Source organism: Cyprinodon variegatus, unplaced genomic scaffold (assembly GCF_000732505.1).
Source record: "Cyprinodon variegatus isolate N-32 unplaced genomic scaffold, C_variegatus-1.0 Scaffold352, whole genome shotgun sequence".
NCBI classification, from domain to species: domain Eukaryota; kingdom Metazoa; phylum Chordata; class Actinopteri; order Cyprinodontiformes; family Cyprinodontidae; genus Cyprinodon; species Cyprinodon variegatus.
In genome coordinates this window covers 316172-333549 of record NW_015150805.1, presented here as the reverse complement: position 1 = coordinate 333549, position 17378 = coordinate 316172, and positions in this window count along the sequence as shown.

Sequence of the window (17378 nt, the reverse complement as noted above, 5' to 3'; positions counted from 1 at the left end):
TGAGCCTCTTAGAAAAATCTACAACTCCCATGTATTGTTTTAAGCTTTTGAACTGAGTGACCTAAGTTGGAATTTAGCTGTTTTATTTCTTGAAATTTTGGGATTTGTTGTTTCCATTTGAACTACAGAGGCAGACCATAGTTTTGCCTGTCTGATTCATATTGCATGCTCTACCTAAGAACATTGCAATGCTAAAAATGACAATGAGCCAACATGTGAATGGAGGAACATGAAATGTTTCCTTGCTCAGCCTTGTGTCCTGTTTATAACAGTCTACTCTCAAACAAATGAGCTGCAGTCAGAAATGCTAGCTGTCTGTCTTTGGATCAATTCTATCAACACAGTGAAAGCACCAGTTTTTTTTGGAAGATTCTTGCCACACATGACCTGCAGTTTCTCTGAGGCACAATAATTATCAGGAGGTCCACTGGAAGTGCACAGTGACCCAGAAAGACATTAAAATTACTCTCTGGCAAGGCTAACCCACATCACAAGGGCAAACAGACTTTTAAAAAGTCTACAGCTGTGAGGAGAGCCAGAGGAAAGTTATCCCACGTGCACAGCCACATGCCTTTGTGGCATTTTACAGAAAAAAAGTGAAAGCTCATTTAAGATATTTGATGCAGAGGATTGCCATTTGGACTCTGCATTGAAACCAGTTTAAGACTGGAAAAAGATTGGCTCTACAGTCACCTGAGGCCTTTGCATTCTTATGCTAATCTGGTGAAAGACTGTGAGTCCAGAGGAGACTCATGAATGCATGTCGACTTAGAATAAGAGTTGTACTTTAATAAAGGGAACAGAAGCAGATGTGTTCGACAGGATGTCCCATGTGAGAGTAGTGAGTAGAAGTGAAACAACTATAGACGCGCTGTGGTGCATGCGGTAAAGTTAAATGGCACGCTATACCTGACAAATGTAGATGAAGCTTTTTGGTTGATGTTTTATTTCTCACAAGAGAATAGTTTACAGTTTAAATATCAAATCCATCTTTTGAATCTGATAAGAACTTACATTCTTTTCTTCATGTTCTTCACGTGATGATTTCAGGGATCCTAGTATGAGGAAAGAGATACAGCTTCCTCGTATCTAGGATACTGAAACATAACAGACACGTAGTGTTTGATCATATCAACAATGGCATGTGTATGATGGTATTAAGCTTCAAACTGTACTGAAAATATGACATAATGGGAAATTTTGTCCCACTGTCCAAATGTAAAGAAACCCACATCTGTGCAACTAAAACATATCACTGCTAAGCATTTTTCCCTTTTGTTTGCATGACATGTTTTATTGAAAAAAAAAAAACATGCTTTCCTGATAGGGTAGGTTTTATGTATATATGCACTTAAATATGGCACTCATTTCTATGACAGTTACAAAAGTCTGCTGTAGTGCCTGACGGAGTGCATTGTGAAAGTGGTTGAGAAAATGAACATATAGGATGTGGCTTTGGTTTCTTTTCTGATCTTTAAATTGTTCACCTCTGACAACCTTGGTGCTTGTAACTCTCTTTTTGTGAAAAACAAAAATGTATGGTAAGGTGACAAAAGAGACAAAGGTTACAATTGTTTCTTGATAAAATCATCTTGGCTGAAAATAGAAAAGCTATGTGGAAAATCTAAATACTTGTGACCTCACATACAGCACTCTGATAGAAATAAATAGCCATCTGACAGATGGCATATCTTTTAGTTTCAGATCAACAATCAGTGTTTTAGTTCATAGAAGAATACAATGAAAGAAACTATCCAAACTAACCGTACTCTATTTGAAAGTCATCACCACATGTGAAATAATAGATAAATTATGATTGATTCCTTTAGCGGTATCCTGGACTGATGAGCACAAGAGAAGCAGAATCAAGAATTGTTCAAATACAACCTGTTTGGAAACATGAAGTGGGCTGAAAACATTATCAGATCTAAAGAACAATGCATTACTTACAGAGGAATGTATATGTCTTAGTCAGCAATTTGAGAATTGGGATGCCAGTAAACCATATTAACTGTAAAACTACTTCCTGAAACATTGTTTGCTCTTTCATTACTGGACAGACTGATTAATCCAGGTGTGTCTGTCCAGTGTTACCATGGTTACCAGGTCAGACGCTCTTTATTTAATCAATCTGTACAGTGATGAAAGACAGGAAACAAAGGTTCTGGTTGAAGTTCAGAAAGTAGTTGGCTGAATCCCAAATCGCCCCCTTCTAATACCACTTAACTATCGAGGATCACTTCTGATAAAGCCGCACTTTGGGCTTTGGAAGGCACCTTGATTGAATATGGTGGTGGGGGGTATAAACAAGAATGGGATAGCATCTTCCCTCCAACTGAGAAGGAAAGCAGTCGATGCTATAGCAATGAGATGACACAATGAGATGTGCGTGGCTGTAACTGTGTGGCGCAGGTTGATATGAGATTAATTATTTTAATGCACATGTTTCCTCCGCCATTAGGTCGCTGTTACACCTGCTGCCAAATTCCAGCAGGTCTGCACTGATGCTGACTCGCTCTTTAAGGGTTTAACGGTCCACTCGACTTACCCCCTACGATGTTTTGAAAGCTCTTTAATGTGGCGGACCCTCCTCGGATGCTTCAGGATGATTAGTTTTACATTTCAAAGGGGAAATCAGAGGGAGGTACTTTCATTAAACACTTATAAGCACTTACAATCTGCTCAGAAAAACTTGTGTTATGCAGCAGGACAATGATTTAAAGCAAATCAGTGAGTGCACCTTTGACTAACTGATGGATTTGGAATGGTCAAGTGAAAGTTCGGTCTTCGTTCTCTTTAAGATGCTTTGGCATGATGTAGGACAGGACATTCATTTTCAGAAAGTATGAGGATACAATTTTAATTCACAACTTTGTGAAATAAGTTATACCTATTTTAATTCAAAAGCAAGATCTTTACAAGTATGATGCAGTGCAATATGTTAGTAGTTTATTTTTTGCAAGTTCCACAGAAAATACAGGAGATAATGATCAGCATTTGGCACAAAGCATTTTTCATCCTTTCTTTGTAAACCACAAAGTATGAGGACACTTTCATTCCTCTCTAAAGCTGTAGTTCGTTCGTGTCTCATCAGTTCATATTTCATACTTTTTCAAAGAGGAAAAAAATTGAGATTAGTGAAGGTTTATAGTACTCAGAACGACACAAGCTTTGACGTCAGCTGCAACCCTAAGGTCCACAGTTTGACCCTCTGGCTTGGCAGTCCCTCAGACCTGTTTGTATACAAAACCTTAGTCTTCCAAGGAATGGCAGCAATTGTGTCATGGGAAATGTCCCTTGAATCAACTATGTGAAGAATTCTCTTCACATAAGACATCCTGTTCTTTCTCTCTGGACTTTTTGGCACTCGGATCTGTCTGCTGGGGATCAGACTTGACCCGAGTTTAACCAAAAGCTTTGATATCATAATTACAGCTCAAACAGTAGGTTAGAGGACACAGTCAGAGCTTATGCATTCCACTCACAGCTGCATTACATAGAGGGGAACGCTGTTTTGTTGATGAGCTCACGTTTCTGAGCTGTGTATGTGCAAACAAAATTCATTACCAGCTTTTTTTTTTAAAAAGCTGGCAGGTTGATATTCAAAGCTAAGATGTGATCATTCAGGATTTACCTGGTCCTATCCGTCATCTGACAGAGAGTGTAAGAAAGACACTAATGGCTTTAAAACTGACCCAGTTTCAACAAAACCCTTTAAATATGCACCTTAAAAATGTTGCTGCTTTGTCCAAAAATGCCCTCTAAACTTGTCTCCTCTGTTAATGGTTTGCTGTGTTGTTTCTTTCTGCTGCTCCAGGTGGAGGAGATGAATGTCAAAACCTTTAGGAATTAGTCCCACACCTGGAATGAGGTTATGTGAAGCTCTGAATGGTATCCATTGCATGTGATCCATCCTGGTATTTACGTAATGAACAAAAAGAGTTCTTCCCATTAAAGTCAGCAAGGAGTAGTTAGCATTGAAAAGTACAGTCCCCTGTATTACTGGGAATTTTATTTCACATATGGGACTCTATTTTCTGTTTTGACTTACTATTATTCTCTTTTTATATAAAAGATAAAATCTTCCCCATATGTTGACCTAACTCCCCAGAGAAAGTGATGAAATCAGCGGCACTCCTCTCCCTCCACCTGGTTACTTCTGTTTATATGTAGCCCTGAGAAGGCTGTTACTAAGAGTGCAGACAAAACATGCATTGTGTTCCCAAGCATGCCCCTAAGTGAAAAAATCCCTCCCAGACAAAACAGCTCACATTATACATCCATTCTTTTGGGGATATAAACATTCTCATTAGCATCTTGAGCTCACACATGCCTCTGCTTCTTGTTTTCTTGAAACCTTTCCTGTGTTCTCGGGTATTCAAAAAATCCCATGCCACTCATGCTCAGTTAGACGCATGTCATCTTTAGGATTGAGCACTGATGTCTTGTTCTTTATCAGCATTTGATGTTATTTTCCAGGATGCACTGTTCTTCAATTGCATAACCCACCTTTCTAAAGGAAGTTATAGTAATTTTTGATGACTATAGCATTAGATAACTATGGGAACACGCCAGTGAAAGGTCAGCAGCACAGTTGTGTAATCACTGCATCAACTTTCAGTGCCTGAGAGCATGTTAACCTGCTAAATATCTGTCACTCTGAGCACTTTTTCTTCTCTCTTTGGTAATTGATGTGTTTGAAATATCATATTTCCTTTGTGTGCTTTCGGCACAAGACCAGTTCATCCCACACCCTCACGGTTTACAGCTAATCCCTATTATTATCTCCGCAAATGCTTTTTTTCATCTAACTAAATAGAGAGAAATGTTGCCCGCCTTCATTTCTGGCATACCTGCACTTGTTTATCGTTTCTGTTCTGTCTCTTTGCTTTTCTAATTGGTTGAGTTCCCTTTTGTTACCTGTGGACAGAAATAGACGTGGCTGTAAACAGAAACCGAGATAAATCTTTACCCCTATAGGTCGCACGCTGGTCAAACAGCTTATGGTGTGTAGAAATCATGGTCTGTTAGTTGTTGTTTCTGTTTTGCTTCCTGCTGTGCTTTAGTTTTTAACTGAGGGAAGCTTCAGGACAAATATTTACATTTCAAAGGTTGAACTCTGGAGTCAATGTGGAGCTACTGAAATGCAAATTATAAAGATTTTTATGTAATTCTAAACCTTAAAGTTAAAGTTAGTTAAACCTACACCTCTTATTGGTAGTTTACATACCGTACACTCTCTAGTAAAAGTAATATATAAATGTATGCTTTAATGATTGCAGCCGTTTTACAGGTTGAATGAAAGTAGCTAATTACTTTTACCAAAAGAAAAAGTCCTATTATGGAATTAACTTAAACACACATGGCCAGAATTATAAGCAAATACACCAATTTAAACACACACCACAACTGGTGTTTGAATAAATATTCTTCAAAAAGAGGTGAGGATGTAACTTACTGATGGCCTTATTTGTCCATTCAGAAACAGGAGGTTTCCTATATTTGCTGTTTATTTGAGGTAAAATTGTAAAATATGATGTATACCTTTCTTATTCATATGATGTGACTCATCGATACTACTTTCAGCAAATAGACCCTCAGTTTAATGCTACCAACACTGTGCTTCACAACAGAATCAGTTAACCAGCTCCTGGTATTTTTTCTTGCCATTATTGTCAAAACTTCAATTTTCTAATTTGATCTTAAAACATTCTACCAGAAAATAGGGTGGCCTCTCCACGTGGCCGCTGCAAGTTTAATTATGGAGAAAATTGTTCTTTCCTTGTCCGAAACATCTAAGCCCATTATGATGAATATTTACTTGACTGCTGTTTCAGCATCTCCCAGGAGGTTTTAGAGTTTTACTGTGGTTTAAAGTGACAGTTAGGGTTTAGATGGGATCAGATCGGTGCTCTAACAACAAGATGTGTCAGAATTGGTTTTAGGGAAGGTAAAGGAGGCTCACATTAAGCCTCTGGTTGGTCCCAACCTCAGTACTAATGAAAATTTAAAGACTATGTTCGATGGTTGGAGAACTATATAATTTATGATTTAGAAAAAACACATATAATTTTAATAATGTGTAAGTGTAGGTTTTATCTACCTAAACCCCTTGTCAGTTTATGCTGAGTTTATTTTTATTGCTTTGGTAAAAACCTGAGTAATTCATTGTTGATGTCTTTTTGTGTGATAAACAGTAAATAAAGATTTAATTTGTCTAAAAAATATCATATCTGACAATAATCGTATGCATCTCATGGTGGTTTTTAAAAGTGAAAATGTTATTATGTAAATTTTGTTATGACAACAAGAGATAAAGATGCGTTTGCACATTATTCCCAAAGTCCTTTCCTTCACTAAAATACCCGAGACGAGGAGTCTGGTCCCTGAAGTATGCCTGTGCTTACTGTAAATGCTATTACGTGCTTATCACACATCACTCTCTATTAACTCATGTCAGTAACCTCTGTGCTACAGATTTGGAAGAGTTTTCTCATGTCCACATCTCCCCCTTATGAACTTCTGAGGCTCTTTAAAAATGATTAGAGGCAGAGTCAAAGGCTAAGGTACATTTTAGCATTGATTGAATGGGTCAGGCTGACTTTCTGGCAAATGTCTTCTATTTCCCATCTTTAGATGGCAGAAGAATCTGTCAGGCAGTCATTAGACATCAGGACACAGGTCAACATGAAGCTCTGGGAAACGTGCGGCGCAGCATGATCCATGACAAACTTTTGTAGTCCTCCAGTAGAAGCACATCACTCTCCTTTTTCTAGGGCAAATGTGGTGTAGGCAAATTTATCATACTCTATATGTATTTCATAAAACTGTCCCCCTCTATAATTTAGGCTTTAGAGGAGCCGTTTTGTGTTGAGGCAGCAATGTTGGAAGCTGGAAAATGTAATTACATGATCATCAGCTACTCATGGAAATTCAAGATGGGTATTTTTTTCCGTGACTCGAAGGAATCAAGGTGAAGTCCAACGTAGAATACAAGGCAATTCCCGTAAAGGGCATGTCTGGAATTTCAAGGCATGCCTGCCTTAAATGGGCATCATTCAAAGCTGATTGTCCAGTTTGACTGCAAAATTCCTTCTTAGTTTCTGTTTATCAGGTTGTCTTATTTTAGGAAGTTGGTAGGATTAGACTGTCTCAAAACATGGGCGGTGTTCACTCCCTCCATCTTTCCTTACAATAAACTTAAACTGCTCTGTCAGTAAGGAATGACATTTGTGGCTGACTTGAGAGATTCCTATTAGCCCATATGGAAAAATGTTCCCGCCTCGCCTTTTTACCCTGAACTTATCACCTAAGACTGAAAAATCAAACTTTGAAATATGTTTTCAAACATTCAGTTAAATCATTGCATATAAAATGCAATTTGGTTGTTCAATTGTTACTTTTTTTTAAGCTGTTGGACTAAGCTTTATAGCTTTGACCCATCATTGGTCTGTTGGGTGGGAGGAGAGAACAGAGGGATTCTTGTCATTCTTTAAGCCATCATAAACTAAACAATATGATCAGATATCAGCACTTTTTCCGGATGAAGATATAACATGATTTGTTTGTAAAATGATGCTATGAAATAACAATAGCATCGAAGCACATTGTTGATTATAGTGTCCTAACCGACATGAGTTTCTCTTTCTTCTGCTAAGTAGTTAAAGTAAGCCAATTATATATGTTAAACATGCAAACTTTAGCCAAACAAGAGCTCATTTAGAAAACACAAAAATTATAAAATGTATAAAGTTAACTCCTGAAGCAATCTATGCTTATTCGATAAAAATTGAATCTCTCCAATGTAAAAATATGCCATTTAAACTCGCATTCATTATTATGAGGTTTTTTATCCATTTGGAAAAGAAAAATGAAGTGAGAACTGTCTAGAGTAAATCTCTACCATTCATGAATCGCTTGAGAGAAAAACAAGCTCCCAAATAATCCCTTTTAGGATAAGCAGGCACAGATGAAGTATGAACCATTAGCCTAGGATAAAGGTATAAGCAGGATCTTCTTCCAATATTTAAAATCAGGTCAGGTGTGAGGAACATGGAACATTTTCAGACTTCCAAATGGCTCTGGAAATTTCCCAAAAACATTCCTAAAATAAACATATTATTCAAGCAATTCAGAAAGTGAATTCAATATGTGTTCCTGGTGCTAAAAAGGCCTTGATACTCATGGAAATGAAGGTTAAGGCTCCACAGAAAACTTTAGGGTTATTTTGTTGTTAACTTTTCCATTCTAAGACAGCTCATCTGTCTTCAGCGCTGCCTTTGGTTTAACGGGCAAGTGGCAGCAGATTCCTCTGCCCCGGCCCTGCGTCAGTAGGGGGATTCCTTAAGATCTGGCATCTGGGTGCTGCATTCTTGCTGTCCCCTGCACATGACCATCGCAACGCTCACAAAACCCAACAATTAGACGGCTGCAGTCACAGACAGAGTTGTTTCCTGTCTTCCAGCTGGAGTGAGGGGTGTGAGAAACACGCTCACTGAGATTAGAGTTATGGCTACAGAGGCGAAGGGAAGCACAGAACCAACTATCCCCATCCCACAGTGACAAGGGTCCCCTCTTCATCAGACTCTTTACTCGAAAGAGGAGGGGGAAGGACAATGGCTCAATTCAGAATCTGTTAACATAAAAGGCCCTTTCTATAGCATGCTATGAATGAAGATAAAGATATGTAGGATGTTTGGTTAAATATGCATCTTCTGTATAAGCAGGGTGATGTGGAACAGGTGGAAAGAATATTAACCCTGAAACCACGAATAAACCTTGGAAACTGATTAGGAAGATTATGCTAAAACCCGACAGATGGCAGTAATCCCTGCCTTTTCTTGGTGAGGTTTGGGGCTTTTAAATTAGCAAAGGGTCTGTCAGAGGCGGACGGCCCATCAAAGTACAGGCACACCCTCAGCATGGCCATGGGCATTGAGCTGGAGGGTGGTTAAAGCAGTCTGAATTACTGCCAGAACTTTTTCCAGCTTTGGAAAAAGGCAGCAGACCACTGGAAGTTGGCCTCTGTCCAGCACATTTACAAGGAGATCATTTAACTTGTAGACTCTGTATTTCTACACTTTTAACCCAAACTAGTTGTCTTTACAAGAAAATAACATGGAAAACCAATAATTATAATTTTTACACAAGATTAAGCCAAACAAGTTAGGCTGTTCTAACTGACAATATCCACCAATACTTTAAAATAGTAAAGTCTGAATTAGTAGGCTTTACTTAAACATATTAGTTCACAAAAATAATGTTCTAAAGCCATACAAAAGCAGATAGCAAACATTTTTCATAGTAAGTAATTTATCCAAACTGGAAAATTATGTAGAAACCTTTTGCCTAGACCCATTCTAGTTTTTTTTTTACAATTTTAAACCCAGCACATGAATTTGTATTAATTCATAATCTTAAAAAGGATGCAATTAAAATTTAAATCGACTTTATTAAAATGGATAATTTCACATAAATGACTTACATTTGCCATAGAGATGTGAAGAAGATATAAAAAACAACATGATCTTTCACTTACAATTATATTTGATGTATTCTCATCTAAACAAAGTATTATATTATTTTTTATAAATAGCAGTAAAAAGTACAGAAATGTTTTGATTTTTTTTTTTTGGAACTTTTTATTCGATGTACCATATTCATTTATGGTGAAGAATTTTTCACCATTGAATGTGTATTTACAGCATCTTTAATGGAATAGCTGCGAGGTGTCTATGGACTGGCCCCTCTGTCGGATAAGTTGGTGAAATAGTTTGCTTCATTCATCTCTGTCAGCACTACGAGGAAACTATTATCAACCATGCAGCTTGTTATGAAAAAAAATCACAGGTTACCGCCCTGACTCAGAGTGCAGGGAGTGAATAGGAGCGAACCCGACCACACTATCACACGCTGACAGTGGGGAACTAAAACACAATAATTCTATAAAAACTACAGAAGTCATATATGAATTGAAATTATGCTGCAAAGAAGAATGTGGGATTATATTTAAGCATAGCAGCAGGATCCAGGTATCAGCTGACTTTATATAGCCAGAAAAACCACAGAACCGGCAATGAAAGGTTTGATCACATAATTGGAGATCATGAGCTTTCTGGTGAGTCCTCAGCAGGTGCTCCTGAAGTAGAATAATGGAGCCAAATGTACACAAACATTCATGTTGTAAGCAAATTAATTGCACATTTTAGGTGTAGCTCCCATATTTTATCTTACATTGTTTCAGCAGGTATCTGAATACCTCATATCCACAAGAAACTCTTCCATTGAATCTTTTTCAAACACCTTAAAAAGGAAAACCTTAGATCCTTTTCAGATCTGTGCTTTAGTTGCTATAATACTTATTCAACCAAAAAATTTCTATTGCAAAATAAAACAAAACTTTTTTAAAGCACTGAGTTAGTTTTTGAGCAGACATTTGCTAATTGCTAAGGCAAACACAAATAAGAACAATGATAATAAAATCTGAATAAATGATCTATTTAACATGGGCTAATGTTAGCTTTAAGGTTGCTTATTTTATCTGCATTATCCATAAGTATAATGTGTCGCATAACATGTTGCATTGCATGTTATTTCAAACACACTCATCAGCACAATGCTTGGTGTATACATGAAAACACATTACTCACCATGTGTCAAAGCTAACAGTTAATGCAGCTTTGCTGCACCAACAAAGCATTTAGCTGACTTCAGTTCACCAAGCAGGTCTATGGAGAGAAAACTCCTTTGAAGATCTTAACAAATAACTTATTTAGTCATTCACCATCTCTTTTGTTTATTTTATGTCATTTTTTTTTCAAACCTGTGTGTAAAACGCTCCTTAGGTCTTTCTGCTAACCGTCTATTGAACTGTATTTTCTTATTTAAATATGATTAAATATCTAAATCAATTTAGTGTTTAATTTGCTTTTGTACAAAATAAGAAAGTGTATCAATTACAACTTTTTTAATGAAGAGCAAAAAAGGATTTACAGTATCGCTTTAATTTGCTTAAAGCACTAAAATCATCCAAAAAGGAACATTAAAATATTCCATCCAGAAGTCTAGATGTCTCTGTGGGAGGCATTCTCAGACAGCAAAATGCATAACTAACTATGTAATCAGAAATTCACCAAGTTAGTTGGACAACAAGACAATAAATAATAATAAAAAAGCATGTATCAGTCTGAACAACAGCATCATTTTTGGGAATTTGCAGAGATAGTATAAAGAAATGAATTATAAAATGTTTAATTGTGTCTATAGAGAAACCTTTTCCTTGCATAAACACCAGAGGAAGCATCAGAGCTAAGTTTAACTGTGACTGTTTTTGCTTTGTTTCCAAAGAAAAGACAAGCAGATGACATAAACTCATAATTAGTCATCTAATTAGTTTTTTTAGCACTAAAATGTATTTATATATAAACTCTGATTCATACCTAATCATGTCAAATACTATTCAACTAAAATTCTGTTTCTAGTTGATTTCAGTGCAATCTGGACACAAAATTGTAAAGTAAAATTAAGCCAAATGTTTATAGAATACAGTAAAATTGAAAGGATTATATAAAAGTAGCTGCTGAGAAGTTTTCTGATGAAGTCCAGCAGATTGCAGCTATCCACTGATTCATCCTGAGTAAAGACAAAAAGGGAATTAGGATTAAAAGGCAGAAAACGGTTGCAAAGTAACTGATCTCTAACAATCTGTGGAAAGAAATTATTCATCACTGCTGTCTTCTACTGTCTCCATTCACTTCTTTTTACACACCCTAAACATAAACCATAAGGCTTGTATAATTTCTCAGTTGATCATCACTTTGTCTTACATCACATGCAAGCTACTAGTTAAACAACCTTCGTCTGAAACTTTATCCATGTGTCTAAACCTAATCATAATGTATCCACCGGCAGCAGTAAAATCTGGTGGATTTAAAGGAAGACATCAATCTACATTTTTAAACTGTCAACATGCATAAAGAAAAAAAAAATTACAAAAAAAGTGAATCTATCGCTTTAAAGATAAAATCTCAAGACATCTCTTGCATTTAAACGCAAAGTGTAACATATGCATTAACAAAGGGGGTCAACCAGAATTCCCTGACCTTTGACTCAGAGCTCCTCCTCCTTTTCTGCTCATTTAAAATCTGAATGTGCAGCACAGTTCTACATGCATAAAGAAATGTATACAAATGAAAGCAGAGACTTTAAAGACACTTTGGATAAAAGCATTGCAAGTTTTTCTTTGCACTAAACCTACCATGGAACCATCAGACCTTAAAGAACTTCTTTTATTAGGTGTAATCATTTGTTTCCTGTCTTTTGCCTCATTTGTTGTTAATACACCCATTCACCAAAACCACAGAACTGTAATGGGATAAATAAAAGGAAAGGAGGAAAAGCCAAAGTTTTCTTGGCTCCGATTCAAAGCAATTTTCCTCCTTTACACACTTTCTACTCCTGTGCTTTGAAGCCATAGAGCGTATCACCAGTTCTACAGTTGTAGCTTCTTTAAACATTTTCCCATGTTTTCTTTACTTGTAGCAAAAAAAAGGAAGTGTGCAGTGCATTGCAAAAGTATTCACAACCCTTTTTGTGGCTATATTTTGTAACAGCTCTGCCACAAACTTGTAATGCAGCGAATTAAAGGGATTTTAGGCGATAGACTTACACAAAGTACCTATTAATTTTGAAGTGGTATCAAACTAATACATGGCTGTTATTTGTTTATGAATCTGAAAAGTTTGTTACCTACTTATACCTCAAAATATAATCCACCAATGCAACCAACACCTTATAAATAGATTTGTCAAATCTATAGTCAACCTTAGTCTAACATCAGCAGGAACAGGTTAATTAAGGCCACACAGATTTGCTAAGAGATTATTATTGAGCAAATAGCATCAACAAGCCCAAAGAAAAACAACAGACAGTTTTGGTAAAAACCTGTGGGGATCTTTAAAGTTGATTATTAGAAAAAAATATATATATGTACGTTTTTTATGGAGCTCTTTTTAATCCATCATCCCAAAATTAGCGTAAACCTACCGATGTTTTAACTCATGCACCTGAGATGAAAACCAGGAAGGGGGATTATTAATCTGAGAAGAACCCAAGAGATCATGAAAAAGCAGAAGCTGCATAGATCTACGCCTCCAGTGAGAAAACCTGGCTGCAGGACAATTATTAGGCATCCACTCCAAAATAAGTGTTTTTCTTTCATTGTCATTTGCTACAGGCCATTCAGAGGGTATAGCAAACATTCGGAAGAAGTTTTCCTGCCCACATGAAATGTAAAAATATATTTGCTGTTGTCATACATGCAAAACTCAATGCTTATTTCAAATCACTCTGAACATACCTTTACAGCTGTGCGGCATGGCAGCAGCAGCATTAGACTGCGGGAATGCATTTTGAAAAATGAATGTAAGTAAAAACAACCTGGTGCTGAAATTAAACATTAGAATGAACACTAAGTCAGCGAATGAGGTCCTAACATAAAAAATATATAAATAAAATAAACATACCACCAGAACTACAGTGGAAGGATTCAAACTAAAGCAAAGTCACAGTCGAGTAGAGGTCAAGAATTAAACATTTGGAAAAAACTTAGAAATACTTTGACCTTTGTCTGTCCTTTTTTTCACACTTAAGCCCTAATTTGAGATAAATTTCCTCATCAATGCTGTTACATCAGATTTATTTATAAGAAAACAGATTCATATTGTTGTTCCACGAAATACCAATTAAAATGACATGGGCAGGTTTTTCTCTGCTTTCCTTTGTCACAGTTGTTGCTCCGTCACCATGGCTACACAAACAAACAGTGAGGCAGCACGCTTCACCAGGTAATCATTAGCACCAAGCCGACCTTTGACCCCTGCCGTGGCTCAGATGTTATTTTGTTCACGTCTACCTGCTGTCACATGAGTCATTGATCCATTACGCCCGTCCTCAGATTTCTCCCTTCGAGAGGCAAGAAACCAGTCGGATGCTTGATTTGTTTAAAGAGAAACAATGAATTCAAAGTAAAAAAGCACAGATGCTTTGTAAAACATATTGGGTGTCCATCTGTCACGTCCAGCAGTTGCAGGAGGAACATGTTTCAGGACAGGAAACAAGAAGAACACAAGAAATAATCAGGAAATTCCCTAATTAGGGGTGCCACAACCCACAGTAGGCTGACATCATGAAATGACTGGATGTAGCTGCTGGCAACCAGCTATAGTTCAAGCTCATATCTTTAACAGTTGCTGGATAGACGTGCTGAGAATCATAGGGGATTTTGCTGATCACTCTCCACTTTCTAAATGCCTTTTTTTTTTACTGCTGGTTTCTCTACAATGTAAGACATGCATGACCATACTTCTTAATCCTCACCCCGCAACTCTTTCTACTTCTCAAACTCACTGTGCAGATTGAAATACATTTTTTCCATTTCTCTCCTGCCTCAGACATTCCAAACGGATTTCTCGGCTTCCAAACGTCTCCTCTGTTTCCGTTTCTCATCTTACTCCTGGCAGCTGGCACGTCTTCTTTTATCACCTCTGCACATTCATGGTGGTTACATTTTCCTCTCAGAACCATTCTATCCAACAAGCTATAAAAAAAGTGCAACGCCAGATTTTATCAAGTGATGGAAAGTATAAATCGAGCATATGAATGTTATTTTTTGTGCAATCACTTCTTCGATGGGTGTGCAGTGCAATATTGTATTTTATATTCTTTCCTCAAAAATTCCAAAATGCCTCATTTTTTTTGCTAGCTTCAATAGAAAAACACCACAGCTGTTTGAGGAGGATTGTGACAGAGGCAACAGCTGAGAAAACCCTTTCAGTCTCCCTGTTGGCCTGTCTGTGCCGTGTCTGGCCATTGTTAAGCTTGGCTGAATCTGTTAATGCCACACACCCACAACATCCTTTAGGGTGGTGCACCATCCAAATGTGCAACTTCATGATTTCACACACGAACTGGACACATATTTCTCAGCAGGTTTTGTCACACCACCTATGGCCTCCAAGATTTATTATGCATGCAATCACTCTATGAACAAACACTTGCAGGAGCAAATGTGTGAAAAGCTAGATTCATGAATCCCCTTAGCGGGGGAGGTCACATTACCAGGAAGAGAGGCAGGATGTGGCAAACGTCTTCTCTGCAGCATCTACCTGAGTGCAGCTTTCATCTTCTCTTTTTCTCATCCCTCTCTTCCTGTACTGCTGATGTTTTTTTTTTTGTTTTTTTCGTTTTTGCACCAGCCCACGCATAGCGCAGATTGTACAACAACAGAAAAAAAAATCTGTTGCTGCAACTTAAAGGAACCAAGAAAAAAAAGATGCAGTTCAGCTCCCGACGATTTGCCTAAATGCGTTCAATTATTCTTTTTATCTGACTTTACTAGTCAATCTTTACTCACTGGCTTTAAAGTAACAAGATCAATGAGAAGAAGGTTTACATGTTTCTTCTGGGCCAAATTGTACACTCAGAAGTCAAAGAATGGTATTAAGGACATAAAGTATTATAAAACATTAATTTTCTCTGAGCAGAAATCAGGTTAATAAAATAAAAGCTTAAGTTTGAAATAGAAACGGTGCCTTTTAAATTCCCTGCAAGGATTTATTGTATATTTGTTTGTATGGCTGCTCACACAGAAAAGGCCTTTGTGTTTACTGTAACTGAAGGATATGATGGGTAGCTTTACATTAAGGAGGCCACACACGGCCTCCCCTTCAGCTTTGTTTAGCTATCTTCTCCCCAGCTTACAAACAGGGTGGTCAGAGCTGGAGATACGGCGGAGCCTTATTTTTATCACTCTTCAGTTTTTTTTTCTGCATTGCTAAAAGGATTTGTGTGTTAATACCACTTCAGATTCAGCCTTGCACGTCATCCTGCCATCCTGCGAAGAAGGACTCCTTGAGCCGGTGTTTGAGGAATAGCTAATTCCTCACTTCAAGACTACAGACAAGAGGTGTGCTTGCTCTTTTATTAGCCTCTTCAGTTGTTTTGATGCAGAAAACTCGACAGCAAGGGGTAAAATTAGTGTGTTCTATAATAACTACCTAAATAAAATAAAAAATACAAAGCAAGTACTTTCCATTCAGACACCATGAACAGATTTTAGATTACACTAATGTATGGTAAAGGCTCACACCCCTTACCATGTTGCAGAAAATATGTAAAGAGTCTATGAAGGCATGACATCATGCTGTCTGAAGTTCATGTCAGACTGCTCTTACCTTCAGCTGGAAAATACACAAACTCTCTACTTAACTAAATTAGTGTCCTATTTCAGGGCCAAGAAACTGTTAGTTACAGGCATCAGCTGCATGTTAATTACAAATTGCAAAACATCCAACTGTGCTGCAACCTCGCATGAAGTCTCAGAGCAGACTTGAAACACCTATAGACTGAGGTGAGATTAACAAGCAGCCATTCAAAGGAAGAAGCCTGTTATTAGGTGGGATCTGCTTTGTGCATAAACAATGCTTTGCTGCAGAGAAGCATAAACAGAGAATTTAGACAGCCAGCAATCATTCCTGATATGGACTGGGTGTTTTGCAATGTTGTAGATGTGGCCGTTTAGGCCTCACCAGCAAGAAACGTTTCCTAAGAAAGAATGATTCTTGCTCTTATGAAACGATGCTTTGAGGGAAGCTTCACATCACAAAGTGGTGAAAGGGATAGAGATGTTTCTAGAAGGAATTCATTTTCTGTTTCAAGAGATTAGGATTTTTTAGAAGAATTCTCCAAATGTCTGCTGTATTTTTTTTGTTGTTATTATTTAAAGTAAATTAATTAATAATAGGCAAACAAGAAAATGTACCTGGTTTTACAAAGGTAACGAGATATATCAACAAAAATGTTTACTCTGACTCAAGAAAAGTTTTTTTTTTTACCACCTACTCCCTTATGGCTATAATCTTATCACCTTTACCTGAAATATTTTCATTAAGATGCTTGTTCACCATCTATCAGCTTCTGATTTGTATTATTTTTATTTGAATCTGTTTATGTAACCACTGACTAGTGACCTGTCCAGGGTGCAACCCGCCTCTCGCCAACAGACTGCCAGATAGGCACCGCCTCCCCGTGACCCTGACAGAATAAGTAGGAGCAGATGGATGGATATTGAATTATTTGATGATCTGAGACGTTAAAGTGTAATAAAAAGCATTAAAAAAGGGAAATCTGAATGAATACAGTGAGATGAATTAGGTCAGGAAGAGTCTGGACGTTATCACATTAGGACATCTTGATAAAGCTTTGCTTCTCTTCTAGAAGCCTCATAAAGATGGAAGGTTAAACATTTAACAGAACTGTGTCAAACTGTCAAAGGAGAAGGAAGGCTTACATAACAAGAACTTGCTTTTTTTATTTTTTAT